This window comes from Sapajus apella, unplaced genomic scaffold (assembly GCF_009761245.1).
Source record: "Sapajus apella isolate SASKATOON/1434 unplaced genomic scaffold, GSC_monkey_1.0 scaffold35, whole genome shotgun sequence".
In the NCBI taxonomy this organism is placed as follows: domain Eukaryota; kingdom Metazoa; phylum Chordata; class Mammalia; order Primates; family Cebidae; genus Sapajus; species Sapajus apella.
Window position 1 is genome coordinate 548,263 of NW_022436975.1, and position 19,182 is coordinate 567,444.

Sequence of the window (19,182 nt, forward strand, 5' to 3'; positions counted from 1 at the left end):
CTGGCAGAGACTGAACAAGAAAACAAAACTTCAGGCCAATATCCATGATGAACATAGATGCAAAAATCTTCAATAAAATACTGGCAAGCCGATTGCAACCGCACATCAAAAAGCTTATCCACCATGATCAAGTAGGATTCATCCCAGGGGCAAGGCTGGTTCAACATACGCAAGTCTATAAACGTAAATCACCACATAAACAGAACCAAAGACAAAAACCACATGATTATCTCAGTTGATGCAAAGAAGGCCTTTGACAAAATTCAACAGCCCTTTATGCTAAAAACCCTCAATAAACTAGGTATTGATGGAACGTATCTCAAAATAATAAAAGCTATTTACAACAAACCAACAGCCAATATCATACTGAATGGGCAAAAACTGGAAGCATTCCCTTTGAAATCTGGCACTAGATAAGGATGCCCTCTCTCACCACTTCTATTCAATATAGTACTGGAAGTTCTAGCCAGAGCAATCAGTCAAGAAAAAGAAATAAAGGGCATTCAAATAGGAAAGGAGTAAGTCAAATTGTCTCTATTTGCAGACGACATGATTGTATATCTAGAAGACCCCATCGTCTCAGCCCCAAACCTCCTGAAACTGATAAGCAAGTTCAGCAAAGTCTCAGGATACAAAATCAATGTGCAAAAATCACAAGCATTCCTATACACCAATAACAGACTTAAAGAGAGCCAAATCAAGAATGAACTTCCATTCACAATTGCCACAAAGAGAATAAAATACCTAGGAATACAACTAACAAGGAACGTAAAGGACCTCTTCAAGGAGAACTACAAGCCACTGCTCAACGAAATAAGAGAGGACACAAACAGATGGAGAAACATTCCATGTTCATGGTTAGGAAGAATAATCAGTATTGTGAAAATGGCCATACTGCCCAAAGTTATTTACAGATTCAATGCTATTCCCATCAAGCTACCAATGACCTTCTTCACAGAACTGGAAAAAAACCACCTTAAACTTCATATGGAACCAAAAGAGAGCCCACATAGCCAAGTCAATTCTAAGCAAAAAGAACAAAGCAGGAGACATCACACTACCGGACTTCAAACTATACTACAAGGCTACAGTAATCAAAACAGCATGGTACTGGTACCAAAACAGAGATATAGACCAGTGGAACAGAACAGAGGCCTCGGAGGCAACACAACATATCTACAACTATCCAATCTTTGACAAACCTGAAAAAAACAAGCAATGGGGAAAGGATTCCCTGTTTAATAAATGGTGTTAGGAAAACTGGCTAGCCATGTGCAGAAAGCAGAAACTGGACCCCTTCCTGACGCCTTACACTGAAATTAACTCCAGATGGATTAAAGACTTAAACATAAGACCTAACACTGTAAAATCCCTAGAAGAAAATCTAGGCAAAACCATTCAGGACATAGGCATAGGCAAGGACTTCATGACCAAAACACCAAAAGCATTGGCAACAAAAGCCAAAATAGACAAATGGAACCTAATCAAACTCCACAGTTTCTGTACCGCAAAAGAAACAGTTATTAGAGTGAATTGGCAACCAACAGTTTCCTAAAAACTTTTGGGAAAAAGTTTTTGCAGTCTACCCATCTGACAAAGGGCTGATATCCAGAATTTACAAAGAACTAAAACATATCTACAAGAAAAAAACAAACAAGCCCATTCAAAAGTGGGCGAAGGATATGAACAGACACTTTACAAAAGAAGACATACATGAGGCCAACAAACATATGAAAAAATGGTCATCATCACTGGTTATTAGAGAAATGCAAATCAAAACTACATTGAGATACCATCTCAAGCCAGTCAGAATGGCGATCATTAAAAAATCTGGAGACAACAGATGCTGGAGAGGATGTGGAGAAATAGGAACACTTTTACACTGTTGGCGGGAGTGTAAATTAGTTCAACCATTGTGGAAGACAGTGTGGCGATTCCTCAAGGACCTAGAAATAGAAATTCCGTTTGACCCAGCAATCCCATTACTGGATATATATCCAAAGGATTATAAATCGCTCTACTATAAGGGCACGTGCACACGAATGTTCATTGCAGCACTGTTTACAATAGCAAAGACCTGGAACCAACCCAAATGCCCATCGATGATAGACTAGACAGGGAAAATGTGGTACATATACACCATGGAATGTTATGCAGCCATCAAAAATGATGGGTTCCTGTCCTTTGTAGGGACATGGATGAACCTGGAAACCATCATTCTCAGCAAACTGACACAAGGGCAGAAAATCAAACACCGCATGTTCTCACTCATAGGCAGGTGTTGAACAATGAGAACACGTGGACACAGGGAGGGGACACTGTGGCCTGTTGGGGGGAAATGGGGGAGGGACGGGGGTGTGGGGAGGTGGGGAGAGATAGCATGGGGAGAAATGCCAGATATAGGTGAAGGGGAGGAAGGCAGCAAATCACACTGCCATGTGTGTACCTATGCAACAATCTTGCATGTTCTTCACATGTACCCCAAAACCTAAAATGCAATAAAAATAAATAAATAAAAGGGGAAGGCATAACTAATCCACCCCTTGTTTAGCATATCATCAAGAAATAACCATAAAAATAGGCAACCAGCAGCCCTCGGGTCTGCTCTGTCTATGGAGTAGCCATTCTTTTATTCTACTTTCTTAATAAACTTGATTTCACTTTAAAAATAAATAAATAAATACAAATATTTCATAAGTTCAGTTGGAAAAGAATAGTTTCTCAATGAAACTTCTGGGCATCATTCCACATATATCAAAAAGATACAACATAAGAAATAGGGGCTTAAAAGGAAATGCTAGTTATTATTAACCTTGGCCAGTAAGGCTATTTTGGGGAAATACATGAATTTGTTAATTAAAATGAACAATCCTGTAAATCAGCCATCAGTTTTGTCTTTCAGTGGAAGATGTCTTATCTTTAACATAAGAAACCCAATTTTATGTCTACTCTATGTAATCTACTTTCACTAACAATGAGAGTGAAAATCAAGTGATTAAAGCATGCAAAGGGAAGACAAGGGACTGTGATCAGGCTTGGGACACCCACCTGTTTGATCACAGGAAGGAGGATGAATGAGAACCACAAACCATCTGAGAGATTCTGTTTGAACTGTATAGGCTAAGCATTAACCATTGCCAGCATTCATGCCCTGAGTACCTACCCTTCTACTGCTGAAGCTAAAACTATTTAAAACTTTTAGACTATACTTACCCCACTACTCAACAAAAATAAGTTCACATTATTGTCAATTAGATAAAAGTTCTGCCTTGACTACAGCCTTCTGTATGTTGCTATGGCTTCACTTATTCATTCAGCAAACAGCACCTTAGCATGGGCATGTGAAGTCATTGCTCCTGCCCTCAAGGCATTTACAATCCAGAGGGCAGTAGGTTAATAACACTTTTGCTGGGGTGGGTGAATGTCCCCCTCATCTGCTTTGGTCAGCAGGGGAGAAATATGGGACTATGTGAAAAGACCTAATCTACGTTTGATAGGTGTATCTGAATGTGATGAAGAGAATGAATCCAAGCTGGAAAATACGCTTCAGGATATTATTCAGGAAAACTTTCCCAACCTAGCTAGGCAGGACAATATTCAACTCCAGGTAATACAGAGAACACCACAAAGATATTCCTCAAGAAGACCAACCTCAAGGCACATAATCGTCAGATTCACCAGGGTTGAAATGAAGGAGAAAATACTAAGGGCAGCCAGAGAGAAAAGTCAGGTTACCCACAAAGGGAAGCCTATCAGACTCAAAGTAGATCTCTCAGCAGAAACCCTACAAGCCAGAAGAGAGTGGGGGCCAATATTCAACATCCTTAAAGAAAAGAACTTTCAACCCAGAATTTCATATGCAGCCAAACTAAGCTTCATAAGCGAAGGAAAAATAAAATCTTTTGTGAACAAGCAAGTACTCAGAGATTTCATCACCACCAGGCCTGCTTTACAAGAGCTTTTGAAAGAACCACTACACATAGAAAGGAACAACCAGTATCAGCCTTTCTACAAATAGCCAAAAAGTAAAGAGCATCAACATAATGAAGAATTTACATCAACTAATGGGCAAAACAGCCAGCTAACGTCAAATGGGAGTATTAAACTCACATATATTATTATTAATCCTAAATTTAAATCGACTAAATCCCCCAATCAAAAGACATAGCCAAAACCCATCTGTATGCTGTATCCAGACCCATCTCACATGCAAGGATACACAAAGACTCAAAACAAAGGGATGGAGAAAGATTTACCAACCAAATGGAGAGCAAAAATAAATAAATAAAAAGCAGGAATTGCAATTCTTGCCTCTGATAAAATAGACTTTAAAGCAACAAAGATCAAAAGAGGCAAAGAAGGATATTACGTAAGATAAAAGGATCACTGCAACAAGAAGAGCTAAAGATCCTAAATATATACGCACCCAATACAGGAACACCCAGATACATAAGACTTATAAAGAGACTTAGACTCCCACACAATAATAGTGGGAGCCTTCAACATCAATATTAGACAGATCAACGAGACAGAAAGTTAACAAGGATATCCAGGACTTGAACTCAGATCTGGAACTAGTAAACTTAATAAACATTTCTAGAACTCTCCCATTTTAAATACACAAAATATACACTCTTATCAGTACCACATCACACCTACTTAGAGGTTTAAATGAAATATTGGTTGGCTGCTTGTTTGTTATTTTCTTTCCCCATTTTTTCATGTTTCCATTATTAAGCACAATTACTGGCATACCCATTTTTATACTGCATTCTAGCCCGGACAATAAAGCAACACTCCCATTCTCTCTCCCTCTTCCTCTTTCTTTCTCTCCTTCATTCTTTTTTATATATATTCTTTTTTTTTTTCTTTCTCTCTCTCTCTTTCTTTTTTTCTTTTTCTTTTTTTTCTTTCTAAAAAAAAAAAAAAAGAAAGAAAGAAACCAAATGGGCTGGGCGCAGTGTCTCACACCTGTAATCCCAGCACTTTGGGAGATTGAGGCAGGTGGATAACCTGAGGTCAAGAGTTCGAGACCAGCCTGGCCAACGTAGTGAGGTGCCATCTCTACTAAAAATACAAAAAATCAGCTGAGCATGGTGGCAGGTGCCTGTAATCCCAGCTACTCCAGAGGCTGAGGCAGGAGAATCAATTGAATCTGGGAGGCAGAGATTACAGTGAGCCGAGATTGTGCTGTTGCACTCCGGCCTGAGCAACAAGAGTGAAACTCCGTCTCAAAAAAAAATAAGAAAAAGAAACCAAATGGAAGGTCAGCTAATATGACAGCATAAAAACAAATACCCCTTATCCCTTCAGGTTAGTAATTTAACTAGTTAATTTACCTTGCAGCACGGTAAGTCTAGAATTCAGTAAATGGGCAGGGTTTTGTTTTTTTCCTTTTTATTCATTTCTTCTCTTAGAAATATTTCCCCCACCGCACCCCTCACTATCCTTCTTTCCACAGAAATCATAATTATCTACCAGTAGGAGGTCAGTAGTTTTAAAACTTTCTGTTTTTATTTTTCTTTAATAGAAATCTGTTCAGGCATGATGGCTCATACCTGTAATCCCAGCACTTTGGGAAGTCAAAGCAGGAGGATTACTTGGGCACAGGAGTTCAAGACCAGCCTAGGCAACATAGTGAGAGCTATCTCTACACATGGAAAGGGAGGGAGGGAAGAAAAAAAGGAAGGAGGGAAAGAGGGAGGGAAGAGAGGGGAGGGAGGGCAGGAAGGAAGGAAGGAAAGAAAGAAGGAAAGGGGGGGGGGAAGGGAAGGAAGGAAATCTAAAGAAAGAGCTTGCAAAACAAATCATGTGACGTTGTTTGTTCTGGAAGGTAGATGAGTTGGGCCAACATGGCTCCTCACCCAGCTCCTTAGGAGTCCAGCAACATAGTCTGAAAGCATCTATTGTGGATTAATTGATTATACAAACATTTCACATATTCCTTAGTTCTTCCTCTTTCTTCCTTTCGGGTTAATAGCTTGTGGTAGTAGTTGCTGTCATGGGGACACTGGGTAACAGTATGATTCAGAAGCAGAATGGAAATTCTTGTATTAATCTCAAATAAAAAATCCAAATACTTACTTTAAATATGCCATTATTAGCTGAATTATCAAATTTGGAAAATCTAACAGATTTGAATTTTGGAAAAAACACTTAAATCTTTATAATTTGCCAAGAAAATCTCTCTCTGTTAATATGGGATGTTGAAAATGGAAAGAAAAGAAAGCTTGAGCGTCACTGGAGTCACTCTATTTTTTCATTTTACTCTCAAACTAGCTAATAAATTAGGTCATGGTATTTATTTTTTAGATGAAGACCCTGAAGCTCACTGACATTAAGTAATTTGGCTCCCTATATGTGAGCTGGGTCTCAAGACAGTTCTACCAAATTCCAAGTCTGATATTCAGTACTACATCTGACATTTAATTACTTCCAATTTTAGGAGAATTCATTTCTGTAAATTTCTCATTTGTTTTGTTGTTATAACCCCTGGGCCTCAAAACAAAAATCTGATTATTTCTTGTCAGTAATGTTGATACTAATTTAAATTCTTAGCATTTTCCACTGTTTTTGTTAAACAACAGTAATAACTATACTAGGATTGTCTTGAGTAACCAGGAAGAGTATTAAATCCATAGTAAATAATTATACTGCCTGCTTTTGGTTTAGTTAGGGTTTTTCCCCCCAGTTTACTTAGATACTTATTAACAAAAATAATTAGCTTTAAGGAAAGGTTGGTGCAAAAGTAATTGCAGTTTTTGCCATTACTTTTAATGTCACTACTGTTAAATAAAAGCAAGATAATTTACTTCTCTTTCTAAAGCCACCAACAATGAGGTAGGTTGTCATGAGGACATTGAACCTAGACTGTACATTTGTGAAAGGCTTCAGATTAGGACTTTTGGTAATGATCTGTAAATAGCCACTGCTTTTGTTGGTTGTTGCTGTTCAAATAATTGGCATAAATTATAAAAACAATTTAATAATCTCCCTTTTACCCACCGGATATTTACCCCAATGAGTAATCGCACACCTTTTTCCACAAATGTCGACATACCTGTAAACAAAAAGGTATGGCTTGCCTTTTTCACTTAATTTCACCAGGATGTCCCTCTTCTGATAGTCATTCAGGTTATTTCTGGTTTTTACCACTTCAAAGCAGCGTTGCAGCATACTTCCTTGTATATCTCTGTCTGTGTCCCCTTTATTTATTGAGCTTATATTTTAAGCTTCTTTACTGTGAGATATAACAAGCATATGAAAGAGGGCATAATTGTAGATTATAACAAATAGTAAGTGAGTAAAGCTCACTTATGAAGCTACCACTGAATTCAATAAACATGGCTGGTATTCAGAAGCCACCTGCTGCCCTCACCCTGATCCTCAAGATCTTCACACTTTTGGGATTTCTTCCATGTGTTTCTTTACAGTTGCACTACTTTTTGTACATCTTTAAAAATATATTTAGGCTGGGCATGGTGGCTTGTACTGTAATTCCAGCCCTTCAGGAGACCAAGACAGGAAGATCACTTGAGGCCAGGAGTTCGAGACCAGCCTGGGCAATGCAGTAAGACCTTGTCTTTACAAAAAATAAAAAATTAGCCAAGTGTGGTGGTGCACACTTGTATTCCAGCTACTTGGGAGGCTGAGATGGGAGAATCACTGGATGAAAGAGAGACCTGGCTCTCAAAAAAAAAATGTGTGTGTGTGTGTGTGTGTGTGTGTGTGTGTAGGTTTACCTGTTTTTGAACTTTATGGAAACAGCATCATGCTTGTGCATTCTTTGTGTTTTGCTTTTTTTGCTCATATTTGTGTACTAAATATGCACACGTGCGAGTGTGTATGTGCGTGTATGGTGTGTGTGTGTGTAACTGTTTTTGAACTTTATGGAAATAACATCATGCTTGCACATTGTGTTTTGCTTTTTTTGCTCACCAGAGATGCTGCAGCCCCAGCTGCACACAAGAGGACCCTGGTGTGGGGGCCTCTTACAGAAGAGGGCTGGAGACAACATAGTGCTAGTCCAATAAACCTTGTAAGATTCATCTGTCTATTGCAGGTAGCTCCAGTTTATTTGTTTTCATTCCATTTTATTTATTTACCACAATCTCTTCATGCAGTTGTTATAGGGTTTCCGGGCACTGCTGGCAGCGGCATGAGCCCCCTGCCATGTATCTCCTAGGGCACAGGTGTACACATCATGGGGGTAGGGTGTTCCTCACCTTCAGTGGATAATGCTAGACTGTCTTCCAAGAGCAGAGTGCCGCCTCCGTTCCTGTTAGCATTGTGGAGCTCCTGCTGCTCTGCTCTCTTTCCCTTAGTTGCTACACTTACATGTCTTTTTTCTTATCTTTTTTCTAGACTGCATTTTTTTCAGCCTGGTAGGTCTGTAGTGGAATTCACTGTGGTTTAAATTCCAGTTCCTGATTACTGCTGAGGCTGGGAGCCTTTTGCACTGTATTGCCATTTGCGTTTCCACTTTGGTGAAGTGCTGCTCAAGTCTTTTGTTTATTTTTCTCTTGGGGTGTTGAGCTTTATATATTCCGAGTAGTAGTCTGTCACTGGTTGTATATAATTTATGTGTTGTGGATTGCTTGTCTTTTTATCGACAGAAGTACCAATTTATGTGGGGGAAGCAGATAGCATTCCCAAAGTGGGACCGCCGGGCCAGAGTATGTAACTAGACTTGTTTTCATGACCCACAGGCAGGGCCCCAGGAAACATTAAGTGTTTTTGAAATGGCTTCTGGACTCATAACTCTCCTGAGTCGACTGGGTTACCTTTAATCAGAATACTTCCAGCAGAGGCTGTAGTCTGTGTCTCCTTCAGGTAAAATGAGACTAACGAGCACCAAGGGAAACAGTGAAGTGTAAGTCAGGTGGATGTGTGTGATAACAAGAGCTACTGTTTATCATAGGCCAATCAGGCCTGTTTTTGTGATGCAAAAAAAAAAGTCTCAGAAGCAGATATTCCTTTACCCACTTCACAGATGACGAGCTTGAAGCTCATCAGCGGTAAAGATTTTACAACTGCAAAGTGGTCAGGTAGGGTTAAAGCTTACTTTGACATGGCTCCCAAGAGAATTCTGCATCTATTCTGGCAGCTTGAAGCATAGCCTAGCTTCATTGCAGCAGGCACCTTGTTGGGGACAGAGTCCACACCACAGACTCTGTCCATGGTGCGGACCAGCGGTAAGACAGAGTCCACACCAGATGTCTGACTCTGACACAATCCCAGGCCCTTCCCCTCTGCAACTCTCTCTACAGCTCTCCGTGATTGGGGGCTGTGTGGGAGCTCTGATGAGGCACACTCCAATGCCAGTATCACTTCCCTCCCCAAGGCTAGCTGTGGCACAGTGCAGGCTGTTTACTGATTAGGTTGAAGCCTGGTCGCTTGATAAAGGGTATTTTGTTGTTTTCCTCTTCATTATTTGGCATGTCAATGTAAATTATTTTAATGGGACTCACAGTTTCAGTATTTGAAGCATTATATGAGGGGAGGCTACTTGATATGTGAATTTAGGATAATAGGATGAATTGTAAGGAGACAAGGGTTTTGGTTGTTTTGTTTTGTTTTGTTTTTTAAGTATCAGAGCACACTTGTAATATTTGGTTAAAAAAAAAATACCTATGTGTATATAAGAGCTATGGGCTGACAGATTTTTTGTGAAAGTCTGGGTTTTTCCACCTCCATGCTGGTGAGCAGGTGGATCATGTGAGGCTTTTGGAATAGTAAGTACCACCACCAGGACAGAAGAGAGAACTGTTTGCCGAGTTGCAGATAGCAACACGTTTCAGGAGCTCTTCATTTCCTTTGCCAGTGTGTGTATGTGTGTGTAATTTCCTGATGAGGTAGAACAGAAGTGTGTAAAGAACATTTTTTTTACAAAGTTACTGCATTATACTACTTAATAATTTTATGTCCTCAATCTTGAGTCAAGAGTTGATTAGGAGGACATTTTTTCTTTTATTCTATGTATTATTTTTAGTCCCCTGTCTTTAACAGAAGACATTTTTAAATATAATAGCAGGCCAAGAACAGTGCCTCGCACCTGGAATCCCAGCACTTGGGAAGTCTGAGATGGGCAGATCACTTGAAGCCAGAAGTTTGAGACCAGCCTGGCGAACATGGAGAAACTGCATCTCTACTAAAAATACAAAAATTAGCCAGACGTGATGGCACACACCTGTACTTGCAGCCACTTTGGAGGCTAAGGCAGGACAATCACTTGAACCCAGAAGGTAGAGGTTGCAGTGAGCCAAGATGATGCCACTACACTCCAGCCTGGGTGACAAAGTGAGATTCCATCTCAATAAATGAACTTGCTTTGGAAATGTTTCATAAGTTCCCACACCTATATGGTACTCATAGCATATTCTTAGCAGAGAGCAGTCTCCGGAGTCAGAATGCCTGATCAGATTCTTCCTGGCTGTCCCACCACGGTGCTTGAAGGGCTGCTCCAGGACATACCAGCAGTATTCCTGAAATACTGCTTTACAGTGTGCATTTTACTGTTCTGCAATACCTTACGTTATAGAAGAGGGTTTAAGTATGAAGTTCACATGGCCACAGTTTTATATAGATGTGGAAACCCAAGGAAGTATTTTTCTTTGTATGCTAAGCCATGTTTTCCTGTGCTGCCACAAACCCAGGGCCCGGCCCAGGCACCGTCTCTGTCCTGTGAAGAGCCACAGAGCAGGGCTGTCCTGTCTGGTGCTCAAGACCTGCTCCTGTGGCTTAGCAGGGCTGAGGGGCACACCAGCAGTTACATGGAGCTAGTGTTTCACCACCCATCTGTCATCACTTAGGAGAAGGAAGCTCAGCCACTCCAAAAGTAGAGTGCTGAAGCCATTGGCTGGCTCCCAGCCCTGTACTGCTCCTGGGTTCTGTGTCAGCTTCCCAGTGAAGATAACAGCACTACTCTTTTATTGCACAAGTCTCCAGCTTTTCGTTTCCTGGAAGCGTGAGATTAGTTTGGATAGGGGCTTTGAGGAACGGAAGAGATAATGTTTGTAGCAAAATCATTAAGCGGAGTTGAAGAAAGTATAGCAATGGATGTATTTCAGGTCAGGGTTAGCAGTCTCCGGATTACAGGCCCCTGTCTTAATGACGCTTTTTAAGTAACAGCTTGACTGAGACGTAATTTACATACCATAAAGTGTTACCCTTTTTAAAGTATACAAATCATTGATTTTTATTTTACTTACAAGGTTGTACAACCAGCATCCTAATTCCAGCACATTTTCATCACACCAGAAAGAAATCTTGTACCTTCAGCAAGAGCTCCACACGTCCCCTCCCCCGGTGGCCACTCTTCTACTTTCTGTCTGTGGATTTGCCTGTTCTGGACATTTCCTGTCAATGGAACCATGCAGATGTGACCTTTGATGTCTGGTGTCTTTCACTTTAGCAGAATGTTTTAAGGTCCATCCATGATGTAACATGTATCGTAATTTTCTTCTTTTTTGTTGTTGTTGTTTTTTGAGATCACGTTTCTTGCTTGTTGCCCAGACTGGAGTCCAATGGCGTGATCTTGGCTCACTGCAACCTCCACCTCCTGGGTTCAAGCAGTTTTCCTGCCTCAGCCTCCAGAGTAGCTGGGATTACAGGTGCACATCAACACGTCCAGCTAATTTTTGTATTTTTAGTAGAGACAGGGTTTCACCATGTTGGCCAGGCTTGTCTCAAACTCCTGATCTCCAGTGATCCACCTGCCTTGTCCTCTCAAAGTGCTGGGATTACAGGTGTGAGCCACTGCGCCTAGTCAAAATTTTATTCTTTTTATGGCTGAATAATATTTCATGACATAGGTACATCAAATTTATGCATTCAACAGCTGATGGACATTTGTGTTGTTTCTACTTTCTGGGTATCTTGAACAATCCTGCTGCAAACATTCATATACAAGTGTAGATATAAGTTCTCAGTTCTCTTTATAGACAGCCAGGAGGTAAATGGCTGGACTGCTGCCATGTGGTTTTCCAGAGTGATGGCCGCATTTTACTATCCCACCAGCCTAATGGTACATTTTAATCACAGCTAATCTAATCTTGTTAGAATCTCAAGGTTTCCATGGCTCCTACCAGTTGTTCATGATCTCTTGGGCCATTTGTTGCTGCTACCCTAGTAGAACAAACCTTGTTGGAGAAAATCCATTTCAGTATGAGGCAAGAGTTTGTTTAATTCACTCGAGGTTGTTTTTTGTGTGTTTAAGGGTGACATAAAAGGAGCTCAGCCATCTTCTTGAAGGCATTATTTTTACTTCTTAATAATATACCTAAACTGTATCTCCAACTAGCCTAGAGTTTAACATTAAATGAATGAAATGAACAAGTGAATTTAGGTTAAAGAAATGTATCAGAAGCCATCGATTTCTTCCAAGAGAAATCAGGGCTCATGAAAAGTTATCAAACTGAAGCATTGAGGGACACTTGTGATGTGCGAGAGGTGCAGTGTTGCTGAAAGGCCATGTGTCCTCACTGTGCAATACTGGCCAGAGGCTTGCTGGCCCTGCTAGCTGGCACCCCAGATTCATGACCTCGTGCCATGCCAGCGCTATGGGCCTCCCAGGCACCAGACTCTCATCTAGAGACCGGCATTCCACAGAGAACAGACACACAGAGCCTGTTCTCAGAAGGCTTACATTCTTTTGAGGACACAAGACAGGCAGCACTAACTAAGCAAGAGGATGTTAGTTTGGTGACAAGCCCTGAACACAGGGTGAGGTGGGGCAGAGATGCCTCAGAGTGGCATCAGAGTGACCTCTTTGCCTATTCTCACCTATGTCCTTGTACAAAAGCCAACAGTGATTCTTGCAGGATTCGCCTATTCAAGACTGCTTGCCGTTTGCTGTTCTCTTTGGCCCTGGTGCTTTCATGTAGTGGGAGACCCAGCAACACCAGGAGCCACATGAAGAGCTCCCTTCCGGCCCAGAGAGACTTGCTCAGAGTCTCCACAGGTCTTTCTCAATGTTGCAAGTTGGCCTGCTACTAAAACTACTATTTTCATGTTGAGTGTGGAGCCACAGGAAAGAATGGAGTTATAGGAAGTGTTACATTATTTACAAATAACCCACATGCATTGACCTAATTTTACAATGAATGTCCGGGAAGTTACCTTTGCAACTCAAAATAGGATTCCTATCTAAGTTTATTGGACATAATTAATAATGATTCAGCAGCAAATAGGAAATTGTTTCTTAGACTGCATTGAGATTATATCTTAAAATACCACCTACCAGAAATGCCTGAAGTCTGTTGTCTCTGGCATGTAGAGACCCTGCTGTGTGAGGGAAGATGTGTAGTATGTGGCCAGCATTGGGCAGGAGAGGCAGACAGACTGAGAGAGGGGAGGCAATCTAAAGAACACGTCCAGGTAGAAGACAAGGAGGGAAGAAGGAAAAAAATAAAAAGTAATGAGGACTGGCCAGGCATGGTGGCTCACACCTACAATCCTAGCACTTTGGGAGGCCAAGGCAGGAAGATCACTTGAGGCCTAGAGTTTGAGACCAGGCTGGGCAGCATAGTGAAACCCCATCTGTACAAAAAAATCAAAAAAATTAGCCAAGAATAGTGGTGCACACCTGTAGTCCCAGCTATTTGGAAGGCTAAGGCCAGAGGATTGCTTGAGCCCAGAAGGTCACACCACTGCACTCCAGCCTGGGTGACAGAGCAAGACTGTATCTCCAAAATATATTTGGGGGGGGGCGTGTAATATAAAAGAATAATGAGGGCCCAAAGAGGTTTTTTTTTTAAATATGTGTTAATCAATGTTTACTGTATTAAAAATTAAAACTGAAAAAGATTTAATGCATTAATTTACCTAAAAGTGTCTATAATAAACCTATTACATGGCAGCCTAAATAACATTTTTTATGAAAAATATTTCCTAAAACACAAAAACAAGCATTTAGTGATGAGAGTGGCATTGCCCTGTGTTTCACAGGTCCCTTCACTGGTTGAACAGGAGATGATGGATTATCATCTGTGCTCCACCTTCAGTCTGTTGTAATATCACATATGAGCCTCTATCACAAATATCACCACTGTACACTCATGAGAGAATGGAAGTGAGAAAGAAAAATAAAGGCTTAGCAGAAAATAGTTTTGGCCTTGTAGGCTGCCTGAAGTCTCTCAGAACCTCGAGCAAACCCCAGACTCCACTTTACGAATGACTAGTCTGAAGTATTCCACTATCCAAATGAACTATCTTGGAGAGATATGAGTCCTACCATAGTAATAGGTACAGAGAAATTAGCAGCAACATGACAAATTTTAAGAACATTCTATATGCAAAATATATGCTTGGTTAAAGAAAAATGATTCCGAGCTCTCTGAGGATGAGTCTGTGGAGGGGCAGGTGCTTCCTTACTTGTTATCTTCCCATTTCCTGTTGTCCACAGTGCCATTGTGGCTTAAATCTCCTAGAGCAATTTCCACTCTATCCACACCCAAAAGAAAGCGATTCAGGCAGTTTTAAATTGCCCTGTGAAGATTTGAGAGTAGTTGCATGAGACAGTATCAGATGGAAAAAATAAACCCTGAAATAACTAAGCTGATATTACCAGTCAAGCAAGCTGGTAATATCAGCTTATGTTCCAGTGTGCAAAGACTTTCCATGTTTACTTTCTTCCAGTGGGCTGGAGTGTGGAAATCTTGGTTGCCCTTACTTTGAATGGCTGGTTTTCCAAATGACATTTGTCATCTACCGGTCAACGTCAATAACACCAGCTATAATGAGGCCAGATGAAGCAGATAATTTGCTGCACCAAAATATCCATAAAATATGTGTAGAAATACGTAAATTTAGCATTGTTTCAATGGCAGTGAGGCAGAAACCCTGCTTCCTTCATGTGTTGTGTATTTCTGAGACTCCTCTTGGGTGTGGTGCCCACTACCACTCTCTTCTTGGTCTGCAGCCAACTTGCATTGCCCCAGAACTTGCCCCATCCTCACTTCTGAGCTCGTGGGTGATACAGGGGCTGCCTTTTTAGGAATTCAGGAAATGGAGGTACCCAGGTGAGGTTCTCTGCACCTGGGTAGCTTACTCTGTTCCATTCACCTTTCTTGTTGCACAATGGGAAACCTCGGTTCTAGTTTACTCAGGAGAAACATCTGTGCATTGACATCACTTCCAATTCTTGAACTGAATTTGTAAATTTTTTCTGGAGATGGTCTCAAGTTGTTTCTCTTCCTTTGTGATTTGTGTGTTTTCTGCTTAGATTTTGACAGCTCCCAAAATATCTTACCAACAACAAAATTCAGGCAAGAAAATTGATTTTTTTTATTCTAAGAAATTAACTTTGCTCCATATAAATATCCCCATTGGTTTATTCCTAACCCTTTATAATGTTTAGAGTACTTTTTCTCTCAAGGATCTGGTAATTACTAAAACAACAAATTTGAAAATGCTTTTTAAAGTTAGCTATTCCATCTTTGTAAATTTTTCATTACAAATAGATTGGAAATGTTCAGGTGCAATTCTGTTTTGCACCAGAGAGCCCTTTGCAACACAGAAAGCCTTCAGTCAACCAAGCTCACCTGTCAGCCTGCAGAAGGCACTTACCGCAGATGGCTGGCTGTTTCTAGCGCCCCATGCTGCCACGCTTACAGAGAAAGGTGTCAACTTCACCACCCACATCTAGCACTGGAGACTTTGGAACCATCTTTCCCCCTCAAACAGAGGCACGTGTCAGTGAGGAACAGCAGCAGCATTAGGAATTAGAGAATCACAGAATCTTACAAGGGAGGAAAATGAGGCCGAGAGAGATTCGGAACTTCCACAGTGGGTGGAAGGTGGACCTTGTCCACTCTATCATCAGTTCTGTGGCCAGCATTCCTCCAAGCAAATGCACATCACCCTCAGCATCATGGGTTTCGAGTGTGCAGGCCCAGCCTGGAGGATATGAGTTGGCAGGACCCCCTTCCACATGTCCCTCATCTCCAGTACAGCCCAGTCTCAGGCTCTCCATGGGCCCTCATGAGATGTAAGTGATGTGGTACCCCCGTCCTTATTTTATCTCTCTTAGGGGTGTCTCCAAGGGCTTTTTTATAAGTGAGAACATGTTCTCAGAAAGTGCCTCTTACACTTCAGTGACTAGTAACATGTCGGAGTAGCCTTGCTTTAAAGAGTATGGAAGACTTGAAATAGTCTTAGGGTTGGCCTCAGAGAGCCATGATTGCACCACTCCAGCCCGGGTGACAGAGTGAGAGACCCTGTTGGAAAAAAAGAAGAAGAAACAACACTTAGTATTTATTTTTATGGTAAATATAATTTTCATTGTGGTAAAATAACATAAAATTTATTATTTTAACCATTTTAAGTATAATTTGGTAGATACAATTTTAACATGTGTATAGATCTTGATATCTTTCTACTTAAAAAGTACACTGGTTACTATAATAAAGACATAGCACTGAAAGTCTTTCAGCTTCCTGAGCGTAACTTTAGGAAATCTTGCGTGGGCTCCCGCCAGGCCTCCCACCTCCCGCCTCCCACCTCCCACCTCCAGGAGCAGCTGCGTGTTCTACAGCCTGTGCGTGCAGGTGGATCTGCCACAGCCCCCAAGTGGGTGCACAGAGGAGGCTCCCAGCCTGTCACCATTGCCTGCCTGTACCCTGCTGCCTCCTTCCTTCTCCATGTGTCCTGCACCACCCTTAGCCCCTTTCTTGCCGCTCTTCAAATGCAGCTGATTGTTAGAGGTTGGATGAACTGTGACTGACAGTGGGAGGAAATGTGGTTCTCCCTTCAGCGATGGGCAGCTGACTTGACCTCCACCCATGCTCTCTGGAAGGGAGTCCTGTGGGAGCTGCTGGGAGAGCTGCTGACTGCTGCAGAGCCTGCCAAACTGGGGACCTGGTGGGTAGGACAGCTGGCCCTGTTTCTCTGCTTGTCTGCTCCACAAACTTTTGTTGTCACAGATTAATGACCCAAATTTGTCTGCAGACTCATTTTATGCAATCTATAAATTAAGGTATACCCAAAGAAATTTATTCCAACATAGTGATATTATCAAATCATAAGCATAATGAAGTAATCTGTATGTTCCTTTTTTCTGTAATTAAACATTTACTTTATATTTTAATTTTTTTTTTTTTAGACAGAGTCTCACTCCATCGCCAGGCGCCAGGCTGGAGTGCAGTGGCGCAATCTCAGCTCACTGCAATGTCAGCTCACTGCAATCTCCGCCTCCTGGGTTCAAGCAATTCTCCAGCCTCAACCTCCTGAGTAGCTGGGACTACAGGCGCGCGCCACGACGCCCAGCTAATTTTTGGTTTTTTTTTTAGTATTAGATGGGGTTTCACCACATTGGCCAGGATGGTCTCAATCTCTTGACCTCAAGATCCACCTGCCTCGGACTCCCAAAGTGCTGGGATTACAAGGCGTGAGCCACCGCGCCTGGCCTATATTGTAAATTTTTTAAATGAAAACGTTTGTTAATTTTTGAAAAGACGGACTTATGGTAGCCACTTCCCTGTCAGACAGCTTGTTTGTTGCTTAAACATATTTTTAAAGGATCACTTTTTAAAAGAACATTTCCTATGTAACAAAATAAATCCTTATGCAAAATTAATAGTAAAGAGTGAATTGCAGTGGGAGGAACAATACGCTTTAACTGTGCCTAAAGTGAGCTTCTGCACCAAGTTTCCAGCACAGGCTGGAGTCGTTTACATGAATATGTGAGCTGCCCCCAGGACAATAGCAGCCATCCAAACCATTATCTCTTTTTAAAAATAGTTTTTAAAAACAGTAGAGAAGCTAATTTTTTATGACACTAGGCATTTTATTTAACTCATAGCCATTCTTCAGCTAAGCATCTTGCATTGAATATAAATGTATAATATGTCTAAAGTCTTTGAATTAGCTGGTAGCATCCTCTAAATAAACAGAAGTCTTTAAATTTAAATAGAACTTTCCTATGGCTGTGTGCTTCCAGAACAGCATTTATCAAAGAGAATTCCAAGAGAACACTAGTTTCTGAGGACGTGATTAGTGATGACACCAAAAAGGGTTTCATGGTTAAAAACAGGAGAAGCTTTGGTTTAAAACAGTGTGTCACAGGCACCTTTTACACGGGGCTCTCTGGGCCCTCCACCATGTCCACTCCCACCGTAGCATGTGAGTGTCCTGCCAGCTGCAGATGCACCACACAGCAGTGCTGGCCACAGAGTTCTGTTCTCATAGGTTACACTCCACAGAACACTTTTTGGGAAACTCCAAAATTTTAGGAAAATTTATAAGTACTCTGTCACTGTCTGGAAAAGGTTATTTTTCTATACTGGTTGTTTGTTTTTCTAAAAAAGAAGACCATTTTTTTTACATTCATCTTTTATCGTGAATAAATTTTACTTAATTTTACTGAATTTCATCTTAATTTTACTTTGTTTCTTCACAAAGTAACACTAGGATTAAAATCCTGTCTTAAACTGGGCAGATTTTTGAGCAAAAAGCAGCATAAAAGTTTATGGCTTTAGCAATGACAATACTGATAACTAGAGTAACGTCAAGTGGCTAATGTGTTGGGCACTCACTCTGAGCATAGAAACCCTAGTAGGTGCTGCACATGCATTCTTTACTTCCTTTACCCCCTGCAATAATGCCAGCAGCATCCCCCCGGTTTCCCAGAAGGGCTGCCACAAGGTCTTAGCATCTTCTCAAGGTCTCACAGTATATAAAAGGCAGAGCTTACACTAGACGAGTTTTTTGATTCCAGGGGCCCTGCTATTCTCCATCTCTGTTGACAAGGGGCTCAGGTAAAGGTTAGAGCCAGGTCTTGGAAGTGCAGTCAGATCTAAGGTGAGGGCCATGTAAGTGAAATCATAACAAGTGTTTTGTCTTTTTGTGCAAAAGACAAAACTCTGTATTTCTTACTTCAGATAACTTTTCTTTTCTTTCTTTCTTTTTTTTTTTTCTTTTTGAGATGGAGTTTCCCTCTTGCCCAGCTGGAGGGCAGTGGTGTGATCTCAACTCATTGCAGCCTCCGCCTCCCAGGTTCAAGCGATTCTCCTCCTCGGCCTCCCAAGTAACTGGGATTATAGGCACCTGCCACCACACCCAGCTAATTTTTGTATTTTTAGTAGAGATGGGTATCACCATGTTGGCCAGGCTGGTCTCGAACTGCTGACCTCAGGTGATCCACCTGACTCGGCCTCCCAAAGGGCTGGGATTACAAGCATGAGC

The 19,182-nt window shown here is 41.3% G+C and overlaps 1 protein-coding gene across 5 annotated transcripts in view; it reads left to right on the forward strand.

Moving 5' to 3' along the window:
• SPIDR (scaffold protein involved in DNA repair) overlaps window positions 1-19,182 on the forward strand; it is a 468,259-nt gene that overhangs the window by 413,803 nt on the left and 35,274 nt on the right. The gene's annotated exons all lie outside the window — the stretch shown is intronic.